Source organism: Microcebus murinus, chromosome 1, assembly GCF_040939455.1.
Source record: "Microcebus murinus isolate Inina chromosome 1, M.murinus_Inina_mat1.0, whole genome shotgun sequence".
Lineage (NCBI taxonomy): Eukaryota > Metazoa > Chordata > Mammalia > Primates > Cheirogaleidae > Microcebus > Microcebus murinus.
Genome location: NC_134104.1, coordinates 110,533,508 through 110,544,544, shown reverse-complemented (window position 1 = coordinate 110,544,544; position 11,037 = coordinate 110,533,508). Strand labels below are relative to the sequence as shown.

The 11,037-nt window shown below is 44.3% G+C and overlaps 1 long non-coding RNA gene across 2 annotated transcripts in view; it reads left to right on the top strand.

Annotated features, from left to right (window-relative positions):
- The first annotated feature begins 5,847 nt into the window (after positions 1-5,847).
- Positions 5,848-11,037, top strand: part of LOC105881236 (uncharacterized) — a 289,089-nt gene continuing 283,899 nt past the window's right edge. For both annotated transcript variants that reach the window (XR_012920078.1, XR_002223325.2), the window contains exon 1: positions 5,848-6,106. This is a non-coding gene — a long non-coding RNA (uncharacterized LOC105881236). The remainder of the gene's footprint in view (positions 6,107-11,037) is intronic.

Below are 11,037 nucleotides of genomic sequence, written 5' to 3'. Positions count from 1 at the left end.
TTGTAGCTTGCATGATCGCCCCATTAGGCAGACAACGTATCCAGAGATCACAAATCAGGCCCTTGGCTGTAGCTGCGTATGGATACGTTAGAGCCCGCAGCAGAAACTGACCTAGCTGTGGGCAATGGGGAAAGTGGACTTGCTTCTATAGTATACTATGTGTGTTCCAAAAGCCACAGGGCATATTGACTCTGAGAAGGAAAACATGAGGAGAAACCCCACAAAGTATGAAAACCTCTTAAGACACATCTATTTTAGGGTGAAATTTGACCAATTAAAGAATAAAAATGTTAAATTCTCTTTTAAAATCCTTTGTTGACTTGTCCTTTCATCTCTTGCTATTCGTATTTGTCACTTTTAGTCAACAAATTTTCTTTGCTGAGGAAGAGATTTGCTGCACTTCCTGTAGCACATCGAAAACTGGGGATGGTGGTGTTTAACTTTTTAAAAAATGGTATTCTGATTATAACAGTAATATTGACCTTTCATGAAAAGAGCGCCACCTTGCAATGTTTGGAGAGATTTAAGGAAGTTGAAGCAGGAATTGCTGCTAGCTCCAAAAAGTTGTGAACCAAAAGCTGGCCTCAATTGGCCTTAGAGGTTTGAAATTTAATAACAAGAGTACTATTTTTGAAGTGACTCCAGACATTGAGTCCAATAGTTAAAAATAGAAAGAGGGGTAAAGATAGCTCATCACTCTAGGCAAGATAATACCTGAATTAATAATCCTTGAGATCAGATTGTCTGGGAAGCTGATATAACCTGATACAAGTATCATAATCATACTTGTAATAATAATACTTTTGTAATTTTGCTAATGCCTTTAAGACAGTAAACGATAAGATGATCTTTGATTTCACCATTCCTCCAATGTACTGCAAAGTTTGAATTATAAGTCTTGTTATGTACCTGATGCCTCTATTGCTTTAATAGCATAGTATAATAATTAACTATCACACTATGACATATGATTTAAGTAGGACATTTTAAAGATAAATTTTAGGGGTAAATGTTTACTGCAGAACTACTTCATACTTCAAATATTTATTTAGACTTTGAAGGCCAAATAATTTTTCAAAAACCATTTCAGGAGTATTGTGTGTATATATTTGTGAATTATCTCACTCACAGAAAAGTAACTTTTGTAATGGAAGGCAAGATTTATGCCAGCCCCCCTCTGAATTCTCTCTTCCAATACCCACCACAAAGAAAAAGTCATTAATGATGTAGGTTGCCCAAATAATGCTTCAAACTTAAATGTAGTCTATTATTTTGCTGGTACCTTTAATGTCTGCTTCTTGAGATGTATTCTTCATACTTTTCTTCATGGGCTATTAGGTTTTGAAATACATGAATGTGAACAGCAAAATATATTGTTAGACTCTATTTAGCAGGAGCAGAAGATGCTGCAAATGGCTGGTTTCTGTGTGTAGCTGTAGATTTTGACTTAGGCTTGAAGGCCATCCTGGTTCATATTGCAACTGCATTGTATTCTGGATACTATCAAATGGCTAGAACAGCTGACAAGTTATTAAACAGTTATGTTTTATCAACAGAAAATGCCTGAGTACAAGCAATCATATTTGAGAAATGAAGAGAAATGAGTTGTGGTATGTGTGTGTACATTTATAGAGAAAGCATATAAATATACAAGCACCATTTACATGGGTACTAAGTAATTTTCAAACATTTCAGATCCTTTGTTTTCTTCTTCAAAAGCTACCCCCAACTGCTTTAAGCATTTGCAGCTGATGATTTTGATTTTTTAAAGTCAAGCATTCACGTTAACCTTTAAGAAGCAAACCACCTCCAAAAGAAAGATATAACCTTTCAATTGCCCCATCTCCTTATGGTGTGTGTGTGTGTGTGTGTGTGTGTGTGTGTGTGTGTGTGTGTGTGTATGTGTGTGTTTGCCTTTAGCTGACAATGAAAATAGCTCTAACCTTCTTTGCTGATGGGTCTGGCATTTAGATGTTTTTATTTGTTGATTGTGAAGTTTTCTCAGAACTTTTAAAGGGCTGGCAACAGGACTGTACCCCACAAATACCTCACTCAGCCCGCAAACCTTCCAGAAGTTCCTTTTTTGAGGCCAGCATTTAATTAGTGTCTGGGATCCCTTATGAGTCAATGCCAGTGTAGTTGGTAACTGAGCATAATGCTATTCACAAAATGACTTGGAGAAAGTGCTGGACCTTAAAGAGCAGATTCAGTTTAAGATATTTTGAAGAGTTATTTGTATGAAGTCTGACACACTCAAAATAAAGGCACTGAGCTTGTGCCTTTGTTTGTAGACTATATATGAAGACATCAGATCTTACACATTCCCAGGTTACACTTCTTTCCCTGTCTAACTTAAAATACTAATTGCAAATTTATCTCCTCTTCTCCAGGTACAGAGTTTTTGTCTCCTCCTAGCATCATGTTTAGTTCTTAGAACTATGTGTTTATGGTATGGGGAAAAAGTGTTGTTTTCATAAAGATGGCCACAGTTGATATCACTCTTTTTGGTTTTAGAATCCTTGAAAATAGGGTGACAATGGAAAGATTCATCCCCTTTTTGCCAGTTCAACCACTGAAGGTTCACATTGCCAGTGATGCTCTCTCTTAGCTTTTTAACCACCCCGACCATTGTCTGTAATACGTACCCGTTTGAACTGGTTAGATATAGAAAGTAAGATTTTTATGGGGTAATCATATGCCGATCTATTTTTTTTAATGGTGTACAATAGTTTGGGGCAAAAAATAAGAAAAATTGCTCACTTCTTATGTCACATGCTTTGAACCTTTTTTCTCAAAGTTTATTGCAAATATAATGGTATAACAGGAACAATATATGAATGATGTTCGTCTTAAATCTATGCAAGGCTGATTTGCTCCAGAATCTCTTCCTCAGCATGAGGAAACACAACGGGCCAAATCAGGGGTTACTTTTACTGTGCAAAATAAAATCTATCATCAGTTCTTAAGGTTGAGTCCCACTTTAGAGTGAGGAGCGAAAACAGCCTAAAATTTCCAATTGATGCCATACTAAAGGTGAGTTTTTCAAGACTAAAAAATCAGATTTAGCTGTGTAGTATGGAAATGGCATTTGATGGTGAAGATGCTAGAGACGACTGTCTGTCAACTGTCCACAGTATTTTGGCTGCCTCTGATGGTTGTAGGGCATCTGTGTAAACACATGCAGGAGAATCCACGGTTGTGAAAGTTACGGTGATATTTTCACCTACAGCATACACAAGAATCAACTATCCAGCATGGGTATAAACATATTGGAATTACATCTTTAAAAACAATAACCACCACCAAAACCACATTTTCAAAGGCGTCCGACCTTAGCAAACGTAAACATTTTAAAAAATTTTGTTATTTTACATCTGTCTTTTGTGTTACAATTCCCATTAAGCCACAGAAAACAGGGACGTAAAACGTGAAAGAAGCGCACATCGCAATATTTTTTTTTTCAATTTTTCTGCCCATCCAGGAAAATGCTAGCTTCTGGCAAAGAAAACTGAAAGTTGTGGAGAAACGTTAGGGGTGAGGTGAAGTGTGCGTAAAAGGAAATTTTTGCCTTGGAGAATTTCTTGAGAGTAAGGAAACACAGATTTCGGGGGCAGGTGTAGGGGTGACATAGAGTCCCACACAGCACCTCCACGGAAGGCTTGGCCGGCAGCGTGCGAGAGGCCCCTGCTCCACCCGGCAGCCCCGCGGGGCGCTTTCCAAATCATCAAGACAGGCTGGGCGAGCATTGCGCATGCGCGGCCCGTGGCCCGCGGTTCCACGTGCTCATGAATATGCATGACGCGCCCCCGCCCTCAAGGGCTGAGGAGGAAACCGCGCAAAGGCTCCGGCCTGTGAAAGTGGCTGGCCTGGCTCCCAAAATAGTGTGGCGGGGAAGCTGCACGTGTTTGTTTTCAAACCGCGCTGGTTTAAGAGAGTTCACACTGCTGGGCAAACACCAGAGGCTCGAGCAACCTGCGGCCACAGCCATTGGAACGGCTAGCCAAGTGGGCCTGGCAGAGTCTCCTCTTCGCCAGGCGCCGGGCCTGGGGACTGCGGGGTGTGCAAACCCCCAGTGGGCCACAAGCTTATGCTCCGGGTGGCTGGGCTCCTGGTTTACACCGTGTCCACTGATGATATCTCCCCCTTCTTCTCCTATCCCCTCCCAAGCTGAGAGCTGTCACCCTAGCTGTTTTCATATCCCTTACCTCCTCTGAGAAGACGTTCTCTGTACTGACCAGACCTCTAAACAGAGCCCAGGCCCAAGTTGGTAGGGTGGCGCCAATGGGTGTTTTCCTAGAGCCTACTGATTCTTCTTTTGCCCAGATCCCAGTCTGGGTGTCTGCTTGTCTTTGTCTCATCCTCACTCTTTCTAACTCCCCTTTCCTAGTTTCTCTTGCTCTCTGACTCTGCCCCAGCCTTCCACCGCCCCATTTGAGAGACTGGGAGCCACTAGGTTGAATTACTGCTCTAGGGTTTTCACCTGACCCTTTCCAAATACTAGTAGTCAGCTCGCATGTCTGTGAGATGCAATAGTCCTGTTAAGCTCAAATGTGCTTGGGTGGTGCAGACATGGTGATTGGTGGAAGAAATGCCTTGGCCTAGAGACTGGAAAGTGTAGAGTTTGGTGACAGAAACTGGGGCTCAGGCGCTGGATTATTGCTTTCCTTTCTTGATGAGGTTCTTGGGGTTCTGTACATTGAGCGGTATTTTGTGGCCATTGTGCTGACATTTCCAGAGTGAGTACATGCCTGGTGGAATGGCTGATACTTGTAAACAAAGGGGAGGGGCAGTGGAGGGTCCCTGAACACTCTATTTTCTGACCATCTATAGAGTTATGTCTTTGAGTGTTTTTAGTCAGAATCCTGGGTCCATGACGTCAGAAATGGCTGCTGACATGTTCCAATCCTCTAGATTTTACTTTCAACTGAACAGGTAGACTCCTTTCGTGGAGCCTAGTTTCTCACTTCCCCCACTGCCAACAGGAGATACCTTGGGTCACTGCTCAGTACACACTGAGCAGTGTGCCCGATTTACCCAGAGCCCAATTCACCCGTGCAAGTTCTGGAATACGGGGGCCATAGCATCATTTACCTGAGAACCACGACTCTCCAGGTCTTCAGCTTTGAACATGAGGACGCTGGGAGACAGGTTTTGGAAACGTTGATGCCAGGACAATGCCTTTCTTTCTACCCAACTTCTGAGTCACAGAACTCAATAACGCGAGGATGGCCAAAGAGCGTTTGCTGTGGGCCTTTTTGCCTGTCTCACCAACCCTCACCCACCGCCGCTGGGCACTAGGCTCACAGATGTCTGGCAGAAGACACTCACCCCTCCTCCCCCCAACTACAGGTGACTGGGAGGAAAGTGGCCAGGGCACAGGAATTCGAGTTTTCCAGTCTGAGGCCCAGAGGCCAGAGGGCCCAGCGTCTGGTCAAGGGGCGAAGAACTCCTCATTCCATCAAACTTCGCCACAGGGGCCACCCTAGAGTAAACCCCTTCGTGACTTGGGTCCCTTTGTGTTTTAATATGGGGGAGGGCGACCTAAACTTTACAGGCTCCTAGCTAATGAAGAACTGTGTAGGGCACTCTCTGAACAGAAAGCTCAAACCCAGCGTGGATTCCCGCGTCTTCTCCCAAAGGCCAAGGCCCAAAGAACCCTTTTCATTTGGCGAGGGACTTGAAGGAAGGGAGGGGCGGAGGCGGGAGCGGGCCGGGGTCTGCAAGCCAGCGGCCTGGCGCCGCGGAACTGTCCGGCTAATCAGCTTGGCCACCAGCTTCTGCGCCGGCAGTGCGGTTACCCTCTCCTCCGCTGGAGAGTGGGGACGCCCCTCCCCCGCCCCCAGGCGTCCCTGAGGTCGGCAGCTCAGTCTGCAAGGCGATGAAGCGGGCTCTGGGTTCTACCCTGGCCAGGCCAAGCTTAGTCTGTGGAAGCGGCAGCAGGGAGCACCGGCCGGGGCTGAGGGAAGGGGGACCCCAAACCGCACAGGCGTTTTCCCTCCCTCCCTATTCGTGACTTATCCCTGCCCCAGTTGCCCGTCTTCGGTAGGACTATCTGCCCGGCCTCTCTCAGCTGCCAACCTTGCCCGAAATCTAGACCCCAGACCTGGTAAGTCGCGTTCTCCCCCTACCCCGCCCCTCCACCTTCCCAGTGGACGCGGCCCGAGACTGCGCGCGCGCGCGTGACCCGAGGCGCGCGCCGAAAAGTTGGGCTGATTGGGAGCAGCCGCGCCAATTTGGCCTCTGCCGCCGGGGTGTATGAATGCCGAGGACTCCAGGATAGTCAGAAATGTCCCGGGGCTCCCCAGTGAGGCGAGAGTGTAAAGGGTCCAGCCCCGCTCTCCTTATCTTCCTGGCCCTGTGGACACCAAAGCTATCTTTCAAAAATAAGCTTTCTGATGGTCTGTAAAAGGGGAGTGGGGCAGCAGAGGAGGGGAATTGCCCCTTCGCCTAAGCAGTTTCTAATCACTAAGGTCTCCAACAAAGTTTACTCATGGTTTCCATTTGAATGCTCTGAAATTATTATTATTATTATTTTAAGTTAAGATTTCTAAGAGCCACCAATTCTTAAATATACGGGCCTCTTAATGACATTTCAACAATTATTTTGTCCACTAATTCCACTGTCTTTACCCTGGAAAAAAATAAACTTAATTTTTCATTAGTTGCCTTGGGACACGCCATTTACATGTCACAAATGTGAAGAAAGGAAAGAAAAAGAAAGAAAAACAACCTTAGCATTTCTATTTGGAGCTTCGTGTGTTCCACTATTGAAATGTGAAAGATGGATTTGAGTGGGGGAGGCAGGGTGGTGGAAGAGGGCTTTTGAACCACGCTGCCCTGTTGCACGGGGCTGACCTTTGGCTGACACGGCCACGGAGCCGGCCGTTCGTTAACGAGGATTTGATACATTAGACATTCGAGCTGGGCGTGTAAACCTACATTCTGAATCCAGATTTCGCTCAAATTAGTGTTCGAGGAAATGATCTTTCTAAGTCCTGAGGCTTAATCAAGTGTCAGACGGGCGGATAGCTGCCTGAAAAGGGCAGCGAAGGACATCCGGTAAAAGGCACTTCCTAAAAAAAAAAAAAAAAAAAAAAAAAAAAGACAACAGGAAACAAACAAAAAAAAAACCCAAAAAAACCTTCTTTGAATAATTCCTGAATCCTTCAAGTGGCCACTTCGAGGCAAGGCTTATAAACAAGACTAATCATCTTTTTAAAATGAATTAGGTTCTGAGAAATCCCAACACCAGTCAAGGCTGTGAAGGCAGTGTTACAGTTACGGCATTTTTTGTTGTTGTTATTCATATGTATTTTTTTTTTCTTTTTACTAGCTGGAGATACTAGAATGTTACAATTTATGTTCGCCAGTGGGGCATATGGGGAGGGGTTAATCAAGGTTTTTAAAGCCTTTTAAAAGTTGACTCATCTCGATTTAATTTGGTTGAGCTTATCCCCAGACTTTGGAGCCCAGAAAGGGAAGGCAGGCTGGCTACAAAGTCGCCGGCGTGCAGCGCCGCGGCTGACCCTGGGCCTCGCAGATGAGGCTGGAGTTGGAGACGTTGCTGCGGCCAGGACGAGGAGACCACTTGCTTAGAGAGTTAGGCGCTCCCCCCAGTATTTATTGACTAGGGGGAAAGGTGTTCCTTTATTTAAGCTGTCATTAAAGTTTTAAGTGTTCAAAACGCACCCCCCAGATAATGCTGTTCTTGTCTGTACCCTAATAACAGAGCCCGCTCACTGCTCTCAATTGGAGAGGGGCAGAAATTCGCTCCTGCCCGAGTTCCCAGCCACTCTCTGGGTGCAAGCGGAAGGGCGACGCGAAATCGTGTTCTCTCCAGCCCTGCACCAGTCAATGGCTGGCTTCCTTCAGCAGCTGTCCTGGGGAGAGGATGGCAGCGGCAATGGCAGTGGCTGTTTTCTGCACCTGAATGTTGTCTTCCGCTGCCGGTTTTTCTCTCGGGGCCGCGCAGAGGGCAGTTCCTGGGACCCGGATTTATTCCAGGGAAAAAAAAGTACAAAAACCAGCTTTGTCCTCAAAGTTTTACTCAGGAAGTCTCACTGTCCACTCCCTCCGGCCTCTGGTGTAGATGAAAAGATGGAAAACTAAACGAGAAGGGCAACGACTATCATGGAAAAAGAGATACTGTAGGGGTTCTTGGGAGAGAAATCCTTCTCCAAGTTGAAGAAATCCAGGTAGGATAAGGCCCACGAGAGCTACAGGGTTTGTTACAGACCGAATTCTGTAGACCCGATCCGGCTGGTGGCTCCCCAAACTCGAGTCCCCCGACCCTTAGTACATGGGCAACTGCGGGGATTGAACACACTTTTCTGGACCACAGAGGCCAAGACCCCCTTTGACAAATCAAGCCCTTCCACAAACTTGAGAACTCAGCGTGGGAGAGTAGTACAATGTGGTCTAAAGGTGAGTAGAAGAGTGGGAAAAGAAGGAAAGGTTGGAGGCAGGCAGGAGAGCAAGGAGAGAGCAAAGATTGTGGCTAGTTAACTGCGAGGTCCAGTTCATTTTCCCTCAGTGGTGGTTCCTAGCATCCTCCTCCCCCAGGTTTTGATCTCTAGCGTTCAGCGCACAGACGAGGCACTCCACGGGAGTACCAACTTCCAAGTCGTGTCAAAGTGAGGCAGAAACGGTGGGTCTATTTATTCATCTTTGAAGGTCCACATTTTTGGAGTCTGTGGAAAACAATATTATGTTGACCCAGGTAAGAGTGGGATGAAGGAAGCGCTCGCTGTTTACAAACTTGCTCTGCGTTTCTCTCTGGCCTCTTTTTCTAGACTCCCCAGCTTGGTCTAGCCCGAGGAGCCTATACCGAGTCTGGGTCTCCAGACCCGGTCTCAGTCTGGGGTGGCCAAGAGTCCCCCGAGCCGCAGACGCTGCCATTCTAACCGCTACAGGACTTCCTGACGGGCCGCCGGGAGTTCCTTTTGCCCCTTCTGAGGTTTCATAGGCCCTGCCCGGGCCTCTCCCCCTGCATCCCCTGCACTCCAGTCCGGGCCACCCGGGGGCTGCTCGGGACCTGACGCAGGCAGCGCGGCCGCTGACGTCAGGGGCTGCCGGCGGCTCCAACCTGAGCCCAGGCCACGGGCGACCGGCGCGGGCATCATTAATTATCAGGCACTAAATGATGCAAAGAAAGCGCAAGCTACTTAGGCGGCAGTCGATATGTAATTTTTTCTTTTGGGAGGGAGGAGCAGGAAGGGAAAAGGAGAAATGGAATGAGAAACAGCGATTCGGTTTCTCAAAGCATCATTACTAACTTCTCACCCTCCTCCCTCTAGATCTCTGCCCCTTGGGTCCACTCTTTTGTAGGCATAAGCCCCGCGCTTTCTACTTGGTTTGGGGGATTCTTGGTGGAAGTGCCAATATTTGTTCATGTGGGAACCGCTTTGCTACAATTTCCCTGCAGATTTAAGCATGAGGGGCTTAATCATCTCAATCAACCAAGGGAGGGGGGTGTCGTTGCTTCCTAAAGCTGGATTTATCTTATTCACATCACACTTTCTGTTTGGTCAGATCCTTAGCCCAAGATCTGATATTATTTTTGTTGTTAACTAAGAAGGAAACAACTACAACCGCCCCCCACCCCCCACGCACATACCGATAGGGCCAAGAGAAATGAACAGTGCAAGGCGGCTCAGAAACCGAAGCTTTCGTTGGTAACATCAAAAATAGTTTTCTTTTTTCTTTTTGTTTTAAAATAAATTATCCTGATAACAACTAGCTTAAAATAGAATTTTACACAGCAATAACTTCTTCAAAATCCACCAGTTCTTGGTTCTAGTACCAATACATTTTCTAAAGCCTTCCTCGGAGGATCACTGCCTAGTTATCACAGGGCAGAGTAGAGTCATTGTGAAGCGAAGTCTGTCTTGGACTCTTCCCTGAAAAGAAAAAGAAATTCATGCCATTTATAACGGAATTCTACAGGTGATAGGGAAGTGATTTTCTGGAAAAAGAACAAAATGAAATTAGAATTAAACTTAAAACACCCACCCAAATTTAGAGAATTTTCTATAAGTGGAAACAATTATCTGCAAATTTCAACAACTTGAACATTATCTTATTTGTCATAACTAATTTCCTTTAAATTAGCTAATTGAATTAAAAACCCATTTGAAAGAATCTGTATATAAAAATACAACTCACATGTATCACTACATATTGTCAATAAATAGCAGTTCTTGAAAATATCAAATTGTTTTCATAAATGTGAATATAAGTTTGCTGGTACCCATAGGATCAGTATAAAACAATTCTCCAGTTGTATTCCATAGGAGGTAGAAATGTCCAGAAAAGTACTTTACAAGGCAAATATTTTTAATATTTAACAGAGAAAGAACAAATGAAATTTTAATTTTCTTTTGGAAATTTTAGATCACTGTAGACAGAATTTTACTCAGAACTATGATGGTAATTAATTTATTCTGAAATTAGTACTTTATTTTTAACCAATAATTATATGGTGAACACTTAATACATACATACATACATATGTATATGTATCCCAGAAGTATGTAAGGATTATTTTATGAAATATGGGTAAAGAGGAAGCTCATTCTTATATAAAGTATAATATGCCTGTACTGTTTAAATCATTATAAAGGAGAATTTTAGAAAGTTTAAATAATTGCACTAATTCCATAAACATACACCAATAAAAACTTCCAGGAATCCTATTTTAAAAGTATTAGTAAAAAGAGATACCTGTAGACAAAAAGAAATTTGAAAAGGAACCTCATTTAGGGTAAATAAAAACAAACAGTTTCTGTGTTCAAAACTGTTTTTCTTTCTTTTATAGTTGTTACCTATTTTTATGGCTTGTAATACCTAACTTTTATTTAAAATTTCAAAAATGTGTGTTAACTGGACTGAAAAATACTTGGAGTTGAGGGCAGGAGTTAATCAGCATTCAGTAACTTCAGTGCTGTTTTTCTATTTTGTGTGCTATTTCTTTTATGTACTATAAATCTTTCTGAGGGCTCTGCTATTTTTGGTATGGGAGGTTGAAATTTATGGGTC